Genomic DNA, 7049 nt, shown 5'->3' on the forward strand with positions numbered 1-7049 from the left:
GGAAACCCCAAAATAGCAGAAATTCAAAAGATAGTGCTCATGGGAACTGCTCATATCCTACGCAAAATACTTTCTATGTAATCTCAAGTTTTAAAACAAACACAATTTTCTTATGGTTTCTTAAACATTCTCTAGAACAACACTATGTACGAAGCCAAATATATGGCACCCTAGGCATAACACCAACATGAACTTCCAACTTGTTGTCTCTTGAAGTCTCTGGGTGAGACTTGGAGCCAACTTGTACAAATGTAAAGCAAAAGTCAAACATAAAATAATAATCATTATAGCAGTGCTAGGGAGTGGCTCTCATGGGTTTTGATCTTAACTGATTGGAAATGCTATCATGTAACATGTTTTGCCTTGGTATAAAAGGTGAGCTACAGCATATATTCTGCTCAATACCACTTATTTACTTGTCAGTTTCTTGACCTTTACCAGTTGAGCATGTCCTTTGGTGGCTGACAATATGCATATTTCTGATCACGAGCAGAAGTAGTGGGGGAGAATCGTAGACGGGAATCTGCGAAGCGCAACGCCCACTGTGTATTACTGCACAAAGACCATCAGTTGTGCAGCAGAATATGGCCTTTACCTATCATCAGAACACAAAATCCCTACTGTAGCGATCACTCAGGAGGGTGCAGAACACTTGATGTGAAGATCTTGCACGTGATATTCAAGTTGCCACTGAAGCAATTGACAGCAAGAAGCTATACCATCTTAGGGAGCAATTTAATGGGACTAAGAGTTCTGCATCGGCTCATTAGCTTTCCAACGAGTGCTCTACCATATTTGCTATATCAGCAGAAATTATATGTCACTGGAACGAACATTTTTCAGAACTTGTAAGCCGTGAGATGATGCGATAATCGATACTGTTCAGCAAAGACCTGTCATCAGCTCCTGGGACTCAGCACCCTTAATAGACGAGGTAATAACAATGATAAGTAAAACGAGTTTAAGTAAAATACCTGGTAAAGACGGAATTTGTGCAGATGTCTTTAGTTTTGGTGGTGGTCGTATCACACAGAATCTTTACGAGCTTATTAGAGTAGTCTTGTGAATGGTTCAGTTTTCAAGGACTGAGAGGATGTGATTATCCTTCCTCTCTATAAAGGAAAGGAAATCAGAATTAAGTGAGGAAATTATAGAGCTATTACTCTACTGCCAGCTGCTAGCAAGATTCTGGCAAGTATTCTTACTCGTCTAAATGATTTGTAAATGATTCCTCTCCGAATCTCAATGTGTCTTCCGTTCTGGTAGAGGAACAATAGATATGATTTTCACAGCAAGACAGATGCAGGAAAAGTGCTATGAACAGAATTTGGATTTTGTCCAGGTTTTCTTTGATTTAACCAAAGCCTTCGATACTCTGAATAGGGTCTCCTTGTGGAAAATACTCTGCAAACTTTTTTGCCCGGATGACTTTGTATCGATAATTAAATAATATCATAATGGGATGAATGAATGGGTCAATATCGGTGCTGGCACGGCGGAGCCCATTCTTACAGAGAATGCTGTTAAGCAAGGTGACATTCTTGCCCCAACTATCTTTTCCTTATATTTTGCTGTTACTCCCATTCATACTTTTGCTGTGGATTGCTCTTCTGATAAATATGTGAGGTGTCGATCTTCTGGGCATCTCTTCAATTTGCATCGATTTACTGCTAATACAAAAGTTTTTCGGTCTCTTATTCGTGACCTCTTTTATGCTGATGATTGCGACTTAATAGTTCACACAGTGAAAGATATGCAAATTCTCATGGATCATATTTCTACATCTTGCTAGGTATTTGGACTCAACATTATCTAGGACAAGTCTTTTGTAATATTCCAATCTGCGCCAGGAAACCGTCTATTTTAGTTGAAGGAACAGTACTGAAAATTTTGTCAACTTGGGCGGCATATTCAGCTGTTCTTGCTCCTTGAATGATGAAAAACCCTTAAGGCTTCAGAAGACATCAAATTGCTTCAGGGTCTTGAGTTTCGTGTCTCGTGCCAACACAGCATCACGAACAAAAGTTGTGTATCGTGCGTGAAAGCTGACGTCATTTCTTTACTCGTGTGAGGCATTGAACCTGTATAGGCATCATGAACGCTTCTATCAGAAATGTCTGAGACTCATACTGAATGTTGGCTGGTCCTTGCAGACTCCAAACACAGAGGTCTTGGGGAAGCCGACGTCCAGAGAATTGAGGCGATGGGGCACAATCACCATTTACATTGAACAGAACACCTTGCTCGGATGAATGATCGGAGGATTCCAATCCTGATGCTGTACAGTGAACTTGTTTGCGGTAAGCGCCCCCAGCAGAAACCATCACTACGATTTAAGGACTGTACTGAAGGCCTGTGAAATATAAGAAGTTAATTGAAAGCGCAATGCTTGTCAGTGCCCCCGATACAGAAAGCAAGTACTGGAAGCAGTGGGTATTTTCGAAAAAAAAAAAATCTCAAAACACGCAGTTTTCATGTCAAATTTCTGAAAAGATAAAAAAAAAACCCTCAGCTATATGTATGTTATATCGATTCAGTTCGCGAACAAGTGCAGTACGTCTTGATTTTCTGATGCAAGGTGGATATCCATCAATCGCGCTAAACTGACCAGATAGAAAACGTCGGGCAATTTTTAGCTCATCCTTTCAAGAACTTCCCCAATCACCAGGTGATTAGTGCTGTCCTCAAATGAAGCTGCTTAGACATCCGTGCAAAAATCGAATCTTAGACGATAAGAAGACGACTTCATATCTATTATGAGCCACCTTCGTGTAAGTCACTGACTACATGCTGACTCGTATATGTATGTTTGTTTGTATGTAGTATGTATGTATGTATGTATGTATGTATGTATGTATGTATGCATGCATGCATGTATGTATGTATGTAGTATGTATGTATGCATGCATGCATGCATGTATGTATGTATGTATGTATGTATGTTGTATGTATGTATGTATGTTTGTATGTATGTGTGTGTATACATTATATGTAAGAGCCCCTAGTAGGCAACGACTAATCCCAATCTAGTTCTTTCCCTCTAGGGAACGAAGGCGCATGTGTAGGTTGCAACGTCTTCTCTTCACTCGAACACTTCTATGTATACGATGTTCCTAGCTGTCTCCCGACAGAAAATGTGTTGCATATAAACAGCTTAGATTCTCGACCCCATGTCGAATTTATCGATTTTTTTCAAAACTGGGGGAACTTTTCAAAATTTTCGCTGCGTTAGTTTTGAATTATGACATTGGGCTATGTGTGTGTCAAGTTTCATCAGAATCAGTTGAAAGCCGTGGTCAGGGTGAGGGTACAACCTGACAGACACACAGACACACAGACAGACAAACTGCCGTTTATATATATATATATATATATATATATATTATATATATATATATATATATAGATAGATAGATATATATATATATATATATATATATATATATATATATCCTTAAAAAAAACAAAGTTTGTACGTTAACCGCTGAAAATACTAACTAAAATTGATAATATTTCAGGTTTTTCGTGTCATTTACATTAATTTGACAATTCCGCAGATAACTGCGTACTTATTTTCTGAAAACGGATTGAAGGTGGTGATGCATGTATGATGCATGCATGCATGTATGCATACATACATGCATGTATGCATGCTTGCATACATACATACATACATACATACATACATACATACATAGTACATACATACATACATACATACATACATGCATACATACATACATACATACATACATACATACATACATACATATATATATATATATGATTGCGAATGTATTTGTCCCCCTACATTCGCTTGACAACCGATGTTGTAACTTAGCGATTCGGCAAAAGCGACCGATAGAATAAGTATTAGGCTTATAAAGAATAAGTCCTGGAGTCGATTTGTTCGACTAAAGGTGTGGCTCCAGCATGGCCGCAGTCAAATGACTGAGACAAATAAAAGAATAAAAGAATTCCGCAGCTAACTGTGTAATTATTTTCCGAAAACGGATTGGGGATGGCCAAGCTGGTGGTGTATTGGTTCCAATTTCTAGCAATCCACGTACTGTCTCTTTCGCCATACTGCTTTTTACAGAGTGAAAAAATACTCCACCTATCACTCAATTCACCTCCAGCTTTCTCTAGGTTTATACATTACATTTATCCCTTTGAAGTCACCGCCGGACCTCTGCTTTCTCTCTGTCTATATGTTCCTATTTATTTCTTTATCTCTCTCACTACTTCCCCCCTCTCTCTCTCTCTGATTGTATTTGTCTCTGTCTCTCTCTATCTCTCTCTTTGATTGTGTGTCTCTCTCTCTTTGTATATGTCTCTCTCTCTCTCTCTCACACACACACACTCACTACCTCTACCTTTTTTTCTCTCAAGAGAAAAAAGCACAGAGACTGACAGAGAAAGAGGGTTACGGAGAAAACAAAACAAGTGAGACGCCTCACCTCTGCTTTCTCTCTGCCTATATGTCCTTCTCTATGTCTCAGTCTCTCTCACTATCCTCCCTCTCTCTCTGAATGATCTGTCTCTCACCACCTATACCTATTTTTCTCTCTAGAGAAAAAAATACGTGACACAGATAGAAAGGGTGTTAGGGGGCAAAAGCAAGTGAAATGGAGTGGGTTTGGAGGTAGCGATATCTATAAATCTATCGACTAATTTTCTTGACGAGGACGATGCTGTTCCTTATTTGATGAATTCGTCGTCCGGTATGCCGCCACACAACCTTGAATTGAAGAAGGGCGCAGTCATCATGCTTCTCAGAAACCTGGATCAGCCAAGATTGTGCAATGATACAAGTATGCTTGTGACTGAACTACAGCCTCACATAATCAAAGCAAAAATCCTCACACGATGTGGTAAGAGAGACATTGTATTTTTACCTAGAATACCACTAATACCAACAGATATCCCCTTTCGCTTCAAACCATTGCAATTCCCAGTGAGAATCAGTTCCCCATTGACCATTAATAATTCCCAAGATCAAACACTGTAGGTTGTCGGTCTCCATCTAGAAGAAGGGCTGTTTCTCACATAATCAGTTGTATTTAAGTCGTTCAAGAGAAGGAAACCCACAGAAACTCTTAATACATGCTTTAAAGAAAGAAGTTTAAAACGTTGTATATATTGAAGTCCTGCAAATGTTTTATAATTTTTGTACAATACATTTCTCTTTTATCATATATATTACTTTCTGTATTTAGATAGTCTAATTAAATTTCTAAAATTGTGTTATGCAATATTTAAATAATTTTTAACAACTTTTATTATAAGGAAAATAGGCATTACAATAGATGCCAGTAGGTGCCTTATGAATACATTTCAACACCGTACAGACCGGAAGGCCAGTTAGTAATATATATATATATATATATATATATATATATATATATATATATATATATATATATATATATATATATATATATATATATATATAATATATATATATATATATATATAATGTATATATATATATATAATATATATATATATATATGTGGTGTGTGTGAATTTCATCACACACAAATGGACAAAATTTCTTAAGGAAAAAAAATATATTCAAATAAGTAAAACATAATATCATGAATAGCGATTGCGAAACCGGTAGATATATTAAAAATCATATTAAAACTATGTAAGTGTGCGTATTTTCCTTTTTTAATTTCTTATATACATTACAACTCACCGCGTGGGGATTATCGAAATTCCTCTTTTCTGTTACTACTATATATATATAAAACAAACCTGCCTACGTTGCTTAACTCCAACATAACCTTTGTCGATCACGTTCCTCTATTAATCATCCTGCCCTTTCCTGCGGTATAGTTTACCCAGGAGTACATTATCTAGTATTTCCTTTCTCTCTTCTTTAGATAGTAGGTCGGGCTGAAAGAAATGTGACTGCTATTTCTAGAAGTTCGAGTAACCACGCAGAGGAGACGTTGTTAGCTTGTACAAAAGTACGTGCGTATGCGTTGAAATTGAGGCCATTGAATTATGCGTGCGCGTATGTGCGCGCGTGTTGTGAGTAATAAATAATACAGAGCCAGAAAACGTGTTTCTGTATGTAGGAGTGCGTGTGTGCGCGTAAGTATATTATTTATTACTTACTCCTACGCATACAGTTAACTGCTCACACAGGCTACACAGCCGTTACGAACTGACATATGCCCACGCACTTGTTCAAGTACTGATGCACAGGCGGATGCGCACTCGCGCGCGCATACTCACACACACATATATATACGCAGCAATACTCACACTCCTATTTATGTGTGTTTAAACATACATACACAAACCCATATCTGCATGTGTATATATATATATCTGTCTTTTTCCCTGTTTGTATACATATATATGTGTGTGTGTGGTGTGTGTGTGTGTGTGGTGTGTGTGTGTGAGTACATGTGTGTGAGTGAATGAGTGTGTGTGTGTGCGTGCGAGTACATGTGTGTGAGTGAATGAGTGTGTGTGTGTGTGTGTGTGTGTGCGAGTACATGTGTGTGAGGGAATGAGTGTGTGTGTGTGTGTGTGTGTGTGTGTGTATTATCTAGCCATAACGCTACGTAAGTGACTCAAAGGCCTCGAGTTTTGCGAATAGCACTTACCAGACTCGTCAAATTTTAAAGGACCTGTGGGTGCGTGGCTAAGAAGTTCATTTCGAAACTACATGATTCCGAGTTCAGTCCCTCTATATAGCACCTGATGTTTGTATGCGTGTATGTCCATTTTTCCTTTCCCTTTTTCTCTCGTATGTAGCTATCGCCTGTCGTCCGCTGCCACCATTCATTCATTCTCTTTCCTTTTTGCTGACTTTCTTTAGTGTTAATTATTTGTTTTTCTTAGTTTCATCTCCTTCTCATTGCTTTACTATATCAATTCTTTTTCTCTTCTCTCCATGTGTCTCTCTCTCTCTTTCCTTCTCTCTTTTTGTCACATGCTGTCTTCTCTATTTCTCTCTCCCTTAACTCTATTACTCTCATACTGTGAACATCTCTTTCAATTCTCTTTTCTCTTTTTCTCTTCCTCCA

The 7049-nt window shown here is 37.9% G+C and overlaps 1 long non-coding RNA gene across 1 annotated transcript in view; it reads right to left on the reverse strand.

The window, feature by feature from the left end:
- LOC118763124 overlaps positions 1-4839 on the reverse strand; it is a 12509-nt gene extending 7670 nt beyond the window's left edge. The window contains exons 1-2 of the long non-coding RNA XR_004998881.1: positions 4828-4839; positions 4558-4565 (exon numbers count right to left, since the gene is read on the reverse strand). This is a non-coding gene — a long non-coding RNA (uncharacterized LOC118763124). The remainder of the gene's footprint in view (positions 1-4557; positions 4566-4827) is intronic.
- Between the last annotated feature and the right edge of the window lie 2210 nt (positions 4840-7049).

The sequence above is a fragment of the Octopus sinensis genome, linkage group LG4, assembly GCF_006345805.1.
Source record: "Octopus sinensis linkage group LG4, ASM634580v1, whole genome shotgun sequence".
NCBI lineage: Eukaryota > Metazoa > Mollusca > Cephalopoda > Octopoda > Octopodidae > Octopus > Octopus sinensis.